The sequence below is a fragment of the Corvus brachyrhynchos genome, unplaced genomic scaffold (assembly GCF_000691975.1).
Source record: "Corvus brachyrhynchos isolate BGI_N302 unplaced genomic scaffold, ASM69197v1 scaffold142, whole genome shotgun sequence".
NCBI lineage: Eukaryota > Metazoa > Chordata > Aves > Passeriformes > Corvidae > Corvus > Corvus brachyrhynchos.
This window is the reverse complement of record NW_008237226.1, coordinates 4,883,349-4,889,652: the sequence shown is the minus strand read 5'-3', so window position 1 is coordinate 4,889,652 and position 6,304 is coordinate 4,883,349.

Below are 6,304 nucleotides of genomic sequence, written 5' to 3'. Positions count from 1 at the left end.
CCGCTCCCGGGGGCTGGGCCGGGCCCGCTGCTCTTCTCTGCTCGCTCGACCTGGTGTCTGCCGCGAGAGACGGGCTGTTGTGAGTACGGATGTGACTTTTGCGTTGTCCTTTTTCTCCCTTCTTCCCGTCTTGACCACTTAATCCAACCGTGCCAGAATTAGGGGTTCAGAAAAACTCTTGATCCTGGTCCCAAATGCATGAAAATAATAGCTTTCATGCATTAGGCAGGCTTTGCACCCACAAGGTTCTTCACAGTGAAATACATCAAACAGCTAACACTTAACAGCAGCCCAGCCACAGGACTGCCTTTGTGAGACTTGTTGCACCAAGAGCAAGTTAAGAGCAAGAAATCTATTTAGGTTATTTTGAGTTCTGAGAGGTCAGTGGTATGTTATCTGCTAGCAGTTTGTTCTATATCCTCTTGAATAGTATCTAGGTACTCTCCTAATACTTCTTTTACTTACGATCATACGACATGAGGCAATGGATATATTAAAGATATGGTAAGAACTTAAGTGTGAAGTTGTTCACTGTGACAATAAAACTTTGCATTTGTTAGATGCAAGAGCCTGCTTTCCCCTTAAGTGGAAGTTTTTCCTGCCTCTTCTGCCTCTAACTCCATGACTGTTTGTGGAATAGCAACCAAGCAAGAACTAAGACAATTTAGAATAAGCTTTCAGTATCAACTGAAATAATGTATTTTAAAAAGGTCAACTAAAATGACATTCTAGAAGCTGAGTTGTCAGCTTAATGCACAAGTCCTTTCCAGGCTACATCGTAAGGGAAGAGGTCTTAAGGTTTTTTAGTGATAACTTTTCCACTTAGGGCTTTCTAAGGTTGGTTCAGTTAGATTTCATTGGTTAAAACAGAAGAATACATTGTTTGAAAGTAATGTAAAAAAGGAGTAATGAACTTTAATTCAGTTACATTCTTTTAAGAGATACCTATAAAAAATTTGTTCTTTGGCAAGGTGGAGGTTTGTAGTATGTTCCTAATGTGAATGAAACTGTCCCAGGAGCTCACCTGAGCTCCCCTCCATTCTCCCTAAGAAAAGAACTTCCAACCTCATCTGCTGGCTCCAAGATGAGCCATAGCCCAGCATGAAGATCCATTTTTTTGAATCCTGATCGTAAGTAGACTTTACAGTACTGCAGCATTACTTAACAAAGCAAGAGACATCTTACAGACAAAATGGCACGTGAGAAGTAGCATGGGATTTGTAAATAGATTTCTTTTAGTGTTCCTCAACTAATACAGATTAGTTTTTCCCATTTCTGTTGTAGCACTTGATCTACAGAAGAAAGCTGACTTATGCTTTTTGCATTTCTTAAATTTGTATGAAAAAAGGCTTTTTGGAGGACAGCTGCTGTCAGAAGGGTTGTCTGCCTCTCACTGTGCCTCTTACCCTGTCCTCCTTGAGGCAAAACATTATTTCAAAATCCAGGGATTTCAAGAGAATTAAGAATTTAAAGGGTGTAAGAGTGATTTCAGAAGTCCAACAGCTGCTCCTAGAGATCTAGTATAGTACTCAATTGAAGGTATTGACTCTCAAATGCAAGCTGATGATCCTCCACTGCTAGGAAAACATGGGACTTTGTTGTGAGAAGGGACATATAGGATTAAGCATAACAGTTAGCTGTTCTCTGACTCTAGCTTCATAGTAACAGACTTCATAAAAGTTTGCTAAATTACACTAGTAGAGATGTCTCTCATATTAGTTTGACAGAGCAATGAATTGCCCCATATTGTGTATCTGCAGAGAGAGTGGTTATCAAAAGGTTATTTGAGTGATATATGGCCAGTGGTTTTGCCATGTATTTCTGCACTTGAGGAGTTAGTTGTCAGTGTCCATGTTGTCCCTGAAACCCCTGTTTTATCCAAAGAATAGGGAGTTGTAGAACAATGGAGTTGTATTCTCCTTTCCCTATAAAGGGATCAAAATGGGGAAGAGCTCATTAGTTCTCACTTTGCAAGCTGTGGTTATGTGGTCACATTAATTTGTGATAAGGCTGCACTGCTGCCAGAAAGCATTCTCCAGCCCTTGCACAGCTAGGGATTATTTGCTGCTTCCCTTGGTGATGAATAACTTGTACAGTGATACTGTGGATTGGGTCATCTGGCTGAAAACTAGTCCACCCACAGAAGTAGTTCACTGAAATGTATGTGCTGACCAGGACTGGTATGGGATGGTTTCCACTGGTCTATGCTAGGTGATGAAGAATGTGCTGGGAATGCCCCCTTTGAGCAGGGCTGCAGACATGCCTGTGTGAAACAGCTGTGAAATCACTGGCTGGGGCAGGGATCCAGGAGGCTGAACTAGATCCCTGCACTTGTCCTGCTGTTGACAGCAGAAGTGCTGTTGGCAACACTCCACTGCTAAGCCGCACCCTGCGCAGGGAGGCAGAACATTTCACAGATGGGCTGGTGTTTTCAGACTAACACCACAGCACACCTGTCCTTTTTCCTTTTGTGGGTGCAACCATAAGGGCAAAGAAGCAGGTTTCCTTCAGAGAGCCTCTGGATGTCTGTCTGCCTGTGAAGATGCTGCCTGTACTAATGTGAGCCAGGTCAATACATAAAATCTACTGTCAACAGGTACTTACTTGAATAAGTAATTACAGGAGGGGAAAAGCAACCATTCCATTAATATGCTTTTCATTACAGAAACATATTATTTATAGGCGGTACATGGAGACATCTTAGAGGTCCTAAAGCCAGACAATAAGAAGTCAGCTTTATAGCAGAAGATGTAACTGTTCAATGTGTAGAGAGGCTTATTTTTGCTCCATGATGTTTTCAGATGTGGTTGGAAGCTCATTAAAGTACTTCAGGAATTGCAGTCATGGAAGTAAAACCCTTTCTTTAGAAGAAAGAATATTTCCAATCAAACTAAGAAAAAATAATTTAAAATCTAGACAAGAGTATCTCTTTTTTCAGTATCTGAAGAGCTTTTGGACTCTTCCTGAGTAGATAGTGATACATTTATAGCAGTTACTATCAGTGTAGAGTGCCTTCCTTGGCAGACATCTAGAGGAAAGGAAGGAGTTGCTAGTTTTGATTACTTCCATAGGAATTTGAAAGACACAGAAGAGACTAGGAACCAGAGAATTCAAATATTAATTTCCCTCCTAATCAGCTGAACTGCTTTTGAAGCAACTAGTAGCAAGAAGTAGTAGAACTAAGAAGTGCTCTAACCTGAGAAGAGTTTTTGCATGAATATCTTGCTGAAGTGTTTTCAATGTGAAACAAGGTGCTATGGATTGAGAGCTGAAGGCATGGATTTCAGTATTCACCGATGAGTATTGTTTTGTTGGAATTAACATGAACAAGTTACACAGGTTGAAATGATACATTGCTTTGTTAATAGCATGGTTATGGAGCTCATTATGTAATGACAAAAAGTATGGTTTATGTAAACATGGTCTGTGTCTAAATGTTGTTACATTAGCAGCACAAACAGCCAAAGTGTCTTTTAAATATAGCTTATTTTATTGACAGTCCAAGCCATGAAAATAAGAAGTTAGAACAACCTATTGAGCTGACAGAAATCTTAGCATCTTGAAATCAATGACTTTTCTGAATTATTTAGTCTTTCAGAACAATTGTCACTTCAGAAATTTGTAATGCAATTCCAGGGCTACCCTGATAATTCACATCAAAAGATATGGTAGAAATGTAGGAGCATCCTGGAATAGCAGGCTTACAGGGTGGCGTTCTCATGGGCCGTACGCTGGACCCACAGGAACTGACAATGTTTTCCTCACCTTCCTGGAAATGCTAACCTAATTTGGTTCTCTTTCCAGGCCTGCAGTAGGAGGGAGAATGGTGGCGGGCAAATGCTACTAGTAATAAATCATGAGGGTTTTTTTCTCCCAGTAGTTAATTTGTAGCATTCCCATGAATGCAAATGCTGAAGTTTAACAGTGAGACTGACAAATGCTTTATTTGGTTACTTTTCTTGAATGATTTAGGAGAAATGTTCAGATGTTACAGTAATTAATAGATAGCACCGGAACAGATGGAAAACCATTGCCTACTGAGCAAGGATGAATAAGAAGAGAGCTGAGATGCATTTCTGGGGTAGATTTGGACTTTTAAACAGTTTGAATGAATGGAATGTAGAGGAATCTGAGCAATCCGCGGTGGAGAACTAACACAAAATAATTCCTATTTCTTACGTAGTAGCTGTTATTGTAGAGGGTTAGAAAACATCCAATCTCAATGTGAATTTCCACTGAGAGAATCCACTTTAATTCATAGTAAATTTCTGCCATGTACTACATAGTAGGTAAGAGGATGGTGCATGGAAGTTGGAAGAGGAGGGAGAGTAGGTGGGTGCTGCAACTTCTGCCTCCTTTAATGGATGATGTGACCAACTGGGCAAGTATCCAGTGCAGATACCAGTGGATCCTTAGTAACTGCCTGGCTACAAGCTCTGATTTCAGCTGTGGGCCAAGCACCTTGGTGCAGATGGTTCTCTCTTCACAGATGTTTTGTTTCAGCTTGCGGTGTCAGTTTCTAACTGTTCTGCTGTGTCATTCTCAGCAGCCCTTCAGAAAAATGTGCTGTGTATGGATCTGCACTTCCAGCTCTGAATTCAGGAAGGAGGACTGAGCCAGATGGGATATGCAGTAGAGGAGTGCAAGGGTAGCTTTTTGGAGCAGGGTTGTGCTGTAAGAGAGTAAGGGGCAGTGTAAGCGTGGCCAAACCCTGGTCGATGGCATCAGAGTAACAAGCACGTGCCTATGTGAGGTCCCAGGGGAAGACAGAGCTGTAGGAGAGAGAGGAAGTGGCGGGGTTTGAGAGCTGGAGCTGTGGGCTCCTTTAATAGTGGGAGAGATGGGCTTGAGATCCTACTTCAAAGGAGTAAGAGGATAGGTAAAGGTGCAGGATACTGTGTGGAAGTCAGAGTGCAGTAAAGGAATGGGGAAGGTGAAGTTGGCCCATGATACTTGGGTCCTTTTCTGATTGTTACATGGTCAGAAATTGTTGTGTGTGTCCTCTCTGTTAAACACTCAGTTGTTAAATATGATGCAAATGTACTTTAAAAAGGGGAAAAAAGTCTAAATTAATATAAAAATAATTTTTATTTATAAACCAACAAAATTGTAATTAAAGAATAATTAAAGGAAAATAGAATTGGAGTAAAGAAGAAAAAACTGTGATATGCTTCATCTGGGCATGTTTGAGTCCCAGGCACAGAGCTATGAATTGCTTCTGCTGTTGAAGGCAGTGGTGGGTTCTCCAGCAACTGTGGCAACGTGTGTAACAGACTGAAGAGCCTGACACTATTAACATTTTTTTCATCGTGAGTACAAGGCTGGTTAAATTAATTCTAAACTGTCTCTTTGATAAAATGCATGGTTTGAATCCCTGCATTCTGTAGTGTAAGGTCTCTTTTGTCATCCTTTAATCATATTCAGATCTTCCAGGGCCTTCGTCATGTTGTCAGTGTGCTTGTTGAGGGCTCTGCTAGACAGAGCATTTGAACAGTGATCATATCTGTGTCAAGTACAAAAATAAAGTCTGCCTGTTCCTCCTTGATGTTGCTGTTTATGTATCAGCTGTTCTAGCCAGTGTTCTGGTGAAAGCCCTGTTCAACCTGCCTTACATCTCTAGGTTGTTACCCAAGCTGAGCATCCCTGAATTGTGTGCTCAGTGTGTGTTTGGCATGCTGCTGCCTTTGTTCCTGGTGTGCAGCTTCATTTTATTCTATTGAACTGCACATCACTGATCATCTTTTTACCAGACAATGCAGACTGTTCTGTCATCTCTATTATTTGTCAGTCTCCTAGCCTTTGTTTTTACCTGCAAATTCTATCAGTAAATTTTATACATACAAGTCATTCTTTGTCTCCCTCCCCATCTCCCTCTCTGTCCTGCCTCTCTTCCCTCCACCCCAGTTGCGTAAGGCTAATGCCGAAACTTTGTGAGACCCACTAGAAAGCTCATGTAAACAAATTAACTTTTTAGTAGCCCTATTCTCTTGCTTTTCATACCTGTCATTTGAAATCAAATCAACAGTGATATATATGAAAACATCACACTGTAAACTCTAGGATCTGAAAACAGGCATACTGGTTGCTTTTCCCATTCCCTTGTGAAATGCAGCACAGCATGGAGAGGTGGACAGGTAACTTCTTCAATCCACAAAGCTGAACCCAACACAACTTGGAACCCAAATCAAAGACACTTACTGGTCATTTATATTGAAAAACACATTGTGGAACTTGCCTTTTATTTTTTAAAAATGGATTTAAATATAAAATTTGGATAATGATGGATAATAAAATGATTTAGTAT